This window comes from Pipistrellus hanaki (genome assembly GCF_964339955.1).
Source record: "Pipistrellus hanaki genome assembly, chromosome: 13".
Classification (NCBI taxonomy): domain Eukaryota; kingdom Metazoa; phylum Chordata; class Mammalia; order Chiroptera; family Vespertilionidae; genus Pipistrellus; species Pipistrellus hanaki.
The window spans coordinates 51,115,430-51,124,693 of record NC_140515.1 but is presented as its reverse complement, the minus strand read 5'-3'; positions in this window follow the sequence as shown (position 1 = coordinate 51,124,693).

Below are 9,264 nucleotides of genomic sequence, written 5' to 3'. Positions count from 1 at the left end.
TGTGTTTTCCAATGGTCTTAGGCGATCCCTGTGAAAGGGGTCACGACCCACAGGTTGAGAACTGCTGCCGTAGATCCTGAGACCGTTAGAAAGGTTGAGAACCACTGGAAGGCAAGCATGCCAAACTCAAAGGCTAACACAGGGCAAATATACAAAGTTTAAGTTTATGTGGCTGCAAAACAATAGCAACAGCAACAACAAAACAACAAAACCATAAAACTTTGAAGTTCATAGAAATGTAGGTTTCTTTTGAAAAGTATAAAAGAAAGAACAAGAGCCATGAGAAACTCATGTTTTCTTCCTGACACTTGGCGTCTCTTCTCTGCTGTTATCGTTCCTACTTTGGGGGAACTCTTTTCGCAGTGATTACTTTGAAAACTGACCCAAGGTCAATGTCAGTAATTCTGGATCTGACAGGTGACTTATTTCCTTTCATAACTGCAGAAAACTGCTCACACCGTTATATTGGCTAGGCTGCAAAAATATTCATTGTGGGCCTCATGTGGCCCACTGGTCTGGAGTTTAACATGCTTGGTCTAAGGCATTGGTTGGCAAACTGCGGCTCATGAGCCACATGCGGCTCTTTGGCCCCTTGAGTGTGGCTCTTCCACAAAATACCACGTGCGGGCAAGCATGTACTTGCGATTGAAACTTCGTGGCCCATGCGCAGAAGTCGGTTTTCGGCTCTCAAAAGAAATTTCAATCGTTGTCCTGTTGATATTTGGCTCTGTTGACTAAGGAGTTTGCCGACCACTGATCTAAGGCGTCCCGAAAGGGCAGTTGTGGGGGTTGTACCCTTAGCAACCTGGAAACCCAGCATGCATTTCTCTTCCGTGGCATGGAGGTCGTCAGGCACCTCCTGTTCAGTTGGCTGCGTGGTCTCCACTGCTCTAAGCCTTGGCTTTCTATGTAGCCACTCGGAACAGCGGCATGGCCTTCGGGCTGGTCGTGTGTAGGAGGCCTCACGTATATGACTTACGGTGAAGGTTGCCTGAGAGCTTTGGGTAGCTAAAATACAGCCTTGACCATAAACTCTCAGATGCTGAGCTCGCCTTGTTCATATTACCCCTTTCACAGTGGAAGATCTCATGCCCAGGGATAAACTTGCTCAAGGATGCACGGTGGATTTTTTTTCTTCCCCAGTAAAGGGGAGGAGAAAAGACCCTGCTGAATACTTCCTCATGTCGTCAGTTCTGCACGCTGCCATGCCAGCCCTGGGTCACTGGCTGCTCACCTGGGTCTGTCTCGCCCTGGTGATTCCTGGCGTTGAGAATGTTTGAGTCCACACTTTAGAATGAGAATCTTACCCTATATATCCAGTCTGCCTTAACCTAACCCAAATCTGGGGTGTCCCAAAGTGGGTAAGTATCCCTTCTTACAGGTGGAAGGTGTCTTTGATGATATATCTGTTAGTCTGTGTTGCCAGGTTTTATGAATGCCCATAGCAATTGCTTTTTTTTTTTTTTTTTTTTTTTTTTTTTTTTTTTTTTTAAGTGGAGGGCTATTTAACATACAGTAAAATGCACTGATCTTCAGTGTTCGGCTTGATGAGTTTTGACAATCAAGTAATTGCTTTTTGAGAACAAAACTGACTATAGATCGAAGTCTTACGGGGGATGGAGTAACGTAATTGGTATCGGAGGGAACGAACATCTCTGTGGGAAGGCCTGTCTGGAGGGGGAGGAAGACTGGCATCGGAGAGACCCTGTCGGTTCCCCTGGGTGGGGCTGCTACCCTGTCTGGTTTCCTGCTATGTTCGCCGGCAGAGGGAGAAAACCTGATAGTGGCCACCCACCAGGGAAGTCACTGGACTTCTCAAACCTGTAGGGGAGGTTGCTCAAGCCATTTTTAGTGAGATTTCAAAAGACAGGAGCTAGCCCTACTAGCCCGTTTGGCTCAGTGAATAGAGAGTCAGCCTGCAGACCAAAGGGTCCTGGGTTCGATTCCCGTCAAGGGCACGTACTTTGGTTGCAGGCTCCTCCCCAGCCCAGGCCCTGGTCAGGGCTCCTGTAGGAGGCAACCAATCGATGTGTTACTCTTACACTGATGTTTCTCTCTGTCTTTCCATCTCTCCCTAAAAATCAGAGGAAAAATACCCTCAGGTGAGAATTAACAGAAGACAGGAGCTCTAGTTGTCTTCTGAACAATCACAGGCTCTGATTGGTGCTTCCAGGGCCCTCACTAATTGGGAGCCACATTTCACCAATGTGGTCAAACACAGGGCCTGTGCATGGCCACTGCGGGGGCCTGGGTGTGGCTCTGGGCTTTGCATGGCTGGGTTTTAATTCCTTCCTTCCTGGTCTTTGTCTCCAGTCTCCATTTCACAGTTCCTCCTGGGACCCTCTAATTCCAGCGACAGGTGTCTGCAAAGTCTGCTCCTGCTCATACGGTTGGGATTGGGGTTGGGGTGCTGTGAATCTGAGACTCATCCAGGGTGTGTGGGCGGGATCCTCCTCCTCTATATTTTAACGCTGGAGCCTCCTCCTGTGGTGTTGACAGGAAACCTCACCGCAGGCGTTACTGTGGGCATCTTCCTACCCTGGGGCTGTGCCAATGACCTACCCTAAGGTCACTCCAGAGATTAAGCAAAGGGGAGGCCTCTCCATCACCAGTCATGTGCTTACCCCAGTTAATGCTGAGACACGCCTCCTGTCCCAGCTTATGGGGCCCGTTCAGGTTCAGCCTGGAGCAGCAGGATTTCTCATGAGGCTGAGAGCTCTAGGCCCATGGCCAGCAAACTGTGGCTCATTAGTCACATGGGGCTCTTTGGCCCCTTGAGTGTGGCTCTTCCACAAAATACCACTGCCTGGGTGAGTCTATTTTGAGGAAGTGGAGTTAGAAGAAGTGTAAATTTAAAAACCTTGGCTCTCAAAAGAAATTTTAATCATTGTACTGCTGATATTTGGCTCTGTTGACTAATGAGTTTGTGATCACTGCTCTCTAGGCCATTCGGTCCAGCCTCCTGACCCTCGAATCTTCTGGAGGTCTTGTGACCACCCTGGAGTGCTGTCCCTGACTCATGGACCCACAGTTATTCCCAACATCACAGCCATGGGACTCACAGGTACTCCTGGCCCCGCACATTCTCCTCTCTCCTCCCCACCTCTGGGACACCTCCTATTTCCTCATCAGGGAGCCATGACAGAGGGCAGAAGAAAGACAAGCTTCAAATGTTGAGTCGCTTCTGCATCCTGGTCTGCAAAATATACCCCAAGGTGAAGAATTACACAGGTGACTTGCATGAAACCTGAGGGGATAACAATTGCACCCAACAAACCATACATCTAAAAAAAAAAAAAAAAAGTATTCTGCCATCCTGACTGGTTTTGGCTCAGTGGATAGAGCGTAGGCCTGTGGACTCAAGGGTCTCAGGTTTGATTCCGGTCAAGGGCATGTACCTTGGTTGGGGGCACATCCCCAGTAGGGGGTGTGCAAGAGGCAGCTGATCAATGATTCTCCTTATCGATGTTTCTAACTCTCTATCCCTCTCTCTTCCTCTCTGTAAAAATCAATAAAATATATATTTAAAAAAAGTATTCTGCCAGAAGTTTACAATCTCCCATTGGCTGGTTTTGCTTAGGATTCTTGAGTTCTCTTTCTTGCTTACTTTTCCAGAATGTTCTGGGTCCCCTTTGTCTGCTGTGACTCCTCTGGCACCATCAGGATGATCATGGCAGGGGCTCTAGTGGCTATTTTTACCTGGAAATAATCACTTCGTGTATTGATTTGAGCTGAAAGGACACAACTTGAGTCATATCTGAAGCATCTATGTTTAGGAGCATTATTGTTCAGCACCCCTCTCCTCTCATTCTTGTGTGCAGTAAGGTTTTGGGGGCGAGCTGGATATTGTCTTTAAACACTGAGAGGAAGCATTCAATTAAGAGAGGTTTGGAAAAGGTCAAAAGAGGCTCTTGGTTGTGTCACTGGCTCCAGAACAATGCGGCAGTCATAGATCCTCATTCTGGGCTGAGGACAGCAAGGTAAGGTGACTCCCTATCCCAGGGGGCAGCTAGGTAAGGCATTCTCTGTCCTCATTTCCTGCCTTTTCCAAGTCACGGAGGGGGAGGACATGTGGGAACAACCAGAGACAGTGCTGCATTCCACTGTGGGCTGGCACATCCCAACCCGGCTTCTGGCTGATTCAATGTCCAGTGCACCCCGGCAAAGAAGTACATTGCTTTATTCCAAATTGAATTTTCCTCACCATGCTCATTGACCAGACTAATCTTGACAAGGAAACGAGAGTGAGCAGGTGGGAGAAAGAATGAAAAGCTAAGCAAAACGTTGACTTTTCTGACCCTTATTTTGCGGGTGCCAAAAGAGGTTCCTCCGGCTGGCACAGCCTCAAGGGATCACCAGATGGCGCTGTTAGCAACATAATATAAAGCCTCTCCCAGGTGAGGCCCAGGTTATCAGGAAATCCATCCTTGTCTCCAGGACACTGTGGTCCCGCCTGGGGAGCTTAGCTTTCTGATCAGGGAGTGACCCGAGTTTCACAAGGCCTGCCTCCTGCTTCCTGATCTTGTACCCGAGGGATCTGAGTTCTATTGGCTTCTGATAAGTGCTTTCTGTGACAATCTGGGCTTGGGATCTTTCTCATTTTCTGCCCTGCTGGGTTCAGTCTCTCAAAATGGGATATGGCTGTCTGACAAGATAAGGGTTGTGTCACTGCAGCGAGATGTTCTTGCTCGTGGCAGTGAAAAAAGCTTCACGGATAAGTTCTAAAGTGTGCAGTCCTGCCCCTGACGCTCACCTGTCAGCCTGACTTTGTTTCAACCTATCCCAGATGCAGGAAGCCGCCCATTGTCTTTGCTAGCAGAGACGTGTGGACAAGGAACCCGGAAGGCTGGTGACCCTTGAGCTCTGGCAAAGGTCAGAGCTTTGTACCCACAGTTTAGTTCAGACAATGGTAGCTGAAGCAACTTCCCCACCAGACAGTCATGTCTGATAAGATAGTCTGCCTATTACTGGAAATTGCCTGCCTAAGGGCTATAGGTATATCCCAAGGTGAATAAAAGGATGGCAAGGCTGGAGCCCAAGGAGAGTCTTTCCTCTTGAGCCAGGCTCCCACCTGGTCCCCCAATATTTCCAAATAATTATTTCTTGTCTTGTCTCTTTCATTTGCATGTAGACCCTCTTCCAGAGCCCGAACCCTGAACCACGCGGGACGTGGGACTTCACACCCAGAGGTCAGAGGAGAAACCTCTCGTGTGGCCAGACCAGGCCCAGCGATGGGCTGGATCTTGGACAAAGGATGGGGACAGGGATGAGCTGAGGCTGTTAGGCAGTCAGAGGATGGATCCTTAATGGGAAAAGGCTCACATACCAAGTGATACTGAGGGATAGGAAAAGGCTGTGGTTTACCCATTACATGTTTACAGCGGGTTATATATGTACTTTTACACTTTGCTATTGATGCTATAAAAGGCTGGGAACAGGGTCCTAAAGGTTAGAAAAGCCTTATCATGTTGCTGCCTGACATATTCTCATTCATCAGATGGGTGGCTCCGGCCACGGGGAGCATGGCTGCCAGGATAAACTGGGACACCAGCTGAGCAGCGCTGGCTGGGCCAGAATCTCTGAGGACTGGGGGTGGGACATAGGGTCCATGGGGGCGCTGTGGACACACTTTAGGGTGAGAAACAGTCTGGGTTCATGCCTGCCTGAAGTTTGTTTGTGAGAAAGATTGTTAGAATTTGCATGCCAGTTCTGGGGACCTCAAACTGGTTCTTTCTACCGCCAACAGCTCTAATTCCTGGCTTAGGGAAGCAATCAATGCATAGAGCTGCTTAGCCCAAGCTTGCCTGGCTGGGACCAGCTGTCACGAAGAGGAGATAAGATCTCAGACTGAAATGTTCAAATTGTACACACTTTTTGCCCCCTAATAACAGAGTTGCTGACAGGTGTGAGGCCTATACCACTCTAACCTTTTAAAGTTATGAAGGTCAGCCAACATCTTAAAAGTTAGAGAATTGAATTGTATTATTTATGCCTATGACACATGATTGGTTGTGGCTTTAGAAATGTAAGTTTTCAAAGGATGAGGAAGATCAGTTTGTTCTAAAGAGAAATTCTCTTTTTATGATGAAAATGTGTTTTTATCTCTGCACACTGCAAAACCTTAGAGATATTTAGCTTTGGAGGGTGTGTGTGTGTGTGTGTGTGTGTGTGTGTGTGTGAGAGGGAGAGAGAGAGAGAGAGAGAGAGAGAGAGAGAGAGAGAGAGAGAGCCTAAAGTATTGGGGCATTTAATGTTTGCTTTTCTAGAGTAGTTTGCTTGCCAACTCTCAGGATTAGCTAAAAGTGTTCCAGAACAATGGAGAATGCTCCTAACTTCTAGGAAAAACTATTGTTTCTTCTAGGAGGTTATGGCACTATACATTGGAGGAATGCATGCTTATTATTTTACCCAGAGCCATGCCTTTCCCATGTTGTTTCCAGCACTGTCCTAACCTTTCTTCAGTGAGAAGAAGAGAGAAATACTCCCTAACTTTAGCTTCATAGATGACTTTATTTGTCCATGAATTGATTAGATGATTCCTTGTCAAAATTCCCTGAATTCTTTTGGGGAGAGAAATATGGTGAGTGTACCAGTCAGCTATTGCTATGTAACAAGCAAGCACACACACACAAAAATCTTAGTGGCTGACAGAAAAAGCATTTATTTAGCTTTGACATCTCCAGGTCTCTGTTGATCTCAGGTGGACTGTACTGTTCATGCATCAGGAGCTGGCTGGAGATGGGCTGATCTAAGTGGGGCCTGACTGAATAGTTCTGCTTTGATGGGACATTCCATTTCTCACTGCAAGTGTGTCTCATCTTTCCTGGGCCAGCAAACTACCCAGGGTGTGTCTATGTCATGACAGAGAAGAGGTCTAAGAGGGAAGGCTCCACTGCAAAAGCCAGATCTGTGTCACATCTACTAAGATCCCTTTGGCCAAAGCAAGTTTATAGCTGATCCTGAAGTGAAGGGATGGGAGTTACGTGGGGGGATTGCAAAGTCACATGGGAAGGGGTGGAGTAAAGAACTGTCCCCGAAAATGTAATCTATCGCAATGTGTAGGAGACGCATCTCTGCATTGTTTAGAAAGCATTAGTGGCCCTGCGTTACCTTTAGGCTTTCACTCAGTTTCTCTGTAACATCGTATAGCCAAACACATATTAAATTAAAACATGCCCACCTTTGCCTGGGTGGCCCTCTAGAGTTTCTGTCATCTGTTCAGGGTATTATCAGGAAGAAGTCCTCCTGCCACTATGACCTTCATCCTTAATCCACAGATGACTAACCAGGAGGTTTCCTTCCCTTTTTCCATGCTGAGCTCTTAGTATCTAGTGACTCCTTGTTTAGTATCTAGTGACACTCTATCATTGGGCCATTTCCCATGTCCAGCGGGTATAGACCAGCCAAATAGTTCCAGTCACAAAACTGCCTATGCAGCCACCTCTTGGTACTTCAAGATTAGTTCCAGGAACCCGTGTGGGTTCCAAAACCCAAGGATGCTCAAGTCTCTTAGCCAGCCCTCCACATCCACAGGTCCCTTCTTCTTGGTTTCAACCACCTGTGGATGGATTGGTTGGTTAAATCCGTGGATAAGGAACAGGTGGATATGAAGGGCCATCTGTACTCCCAGTGGAAAAGGCCAGGGCACTCCAAAGCTGTAGAAAGGGCAGAAACTCAGTGAGTGGGATTACTGTTAATATGATTTTTCATAATTAATAGATTTTACTTTTTTTAGTACAGACTAGATTTACTGAGTAACTGAGGAGACAGAACAGACAGTTCCATATACCCATTCTTTGTCACTCCACTTCCCATCCCACGCACACCATTTCCCCACTGTCACCATCTTGCATTAGTGTGGTACATTTGTTACAATCGATGAATCAATATTGACCCATTACCGTGAATGATAATCCATAATTTGCATTAGGGTTTACTCTTTGTGTTGCATTATGGGTTTTGACAAATGCATAGAGGCATAACACCCACCATTACGGTTTCATATAGAATAGTTTCACCAGAGCTAAACATCTGTGCTTCACCCACTATGTCTTCCCATACCCATTTCCTCCCCTTGTTCTGTTTGGTTTAGGAAAAGCAGGACAATATTCTTTGACCCTGTACTGTGAACTAGAGAGGAAACTGATTTGTTTTCTCAGGAAGGTCCCCTCTACGGCAGCGTCCTGCAGGGCTACGTGGAAAGTCACCCCAAAGGAGACAGAGTGCTCACAGTGCCCAGGACGCTGCAGTAGAGGGAACCTCTACTCAGCCTTGGCGTGGCTGTTGGAGAAAAGGCGGAGGCAGTCCTGGACACACAGGCAATTGCATTTTCTCAAGATAACTCTCTTCCCTGCCTGCATCCCAAGGGGATAAGCAACAGGCTTCTCTGGTTCCAGTCAGAGGAGAGATCTGGTAGAAAATTTAATTTTCTTTGTGAGTTTAAGGGAATCAGAGGCCAAGACTTTCATTAATCACCGTGAGAGGCTTCTGCAGCCCCATTGCTGTGGGCATCACCTGTCCTGAACCATATCTTCTTGAGGCTGCTATTCAGAGCCACCCAAATTAACCCCTTGCAATCGGCTCTGACCCACCCTGACTACCTGCCGAAGGCTGGCTCCCTCCCCTGCCACCCTGTCCTCCTCTGACGTTGGAATGCTTCTTCCTTGAGGCAGACTCAGTCCTCTGTGGCAGGGTTTCACAACAGACATTTCTCCTTAGCACAAGCTTTCATAGTGCCGACTGGAAGTGATGGGACAGATTAATTAGGAAGCTTGGTCTAGCATGGCCCTTGCTCCTTGAACACAGGGAAACAGTTGCTCTCAGCTCAGATTCTTTGTTGGAGTGGCTCTGTGCTCAGCTTATCCTAAGAGGGGTGGATCAGTCAGTGCCTTACAGAAAAGATGGCCAGTGCCAATATATAATTTTGGAGAGCTTAATGGGGAGGTGTTTGCAGAGGTGAAGATAGGATAAAAGGCACTAACAAGGAGTGGTGACGCACTATAGTAGCTAAATTGGTGGGCAAGGGGTGGGAACAGTAATGGGAGCTTGGCAAGAGCAGCTGTCCGTGAGGGTCTGTCTGAATGGGGCTGTGGCCTTGGGTGGAAAAATACAGACACTGCCTGCCTGGCATGGCTCAGTGGTTGAGTATCAACCTATGTACTTCTGGTAAATATTTATTGGAATAAGAAATATGCTCATCCTCAGGAGGTTGCTGGTTTGATTCCAGGTCAGGGCACATGCCCAGGTTGCTGGCTCTGTCCACAC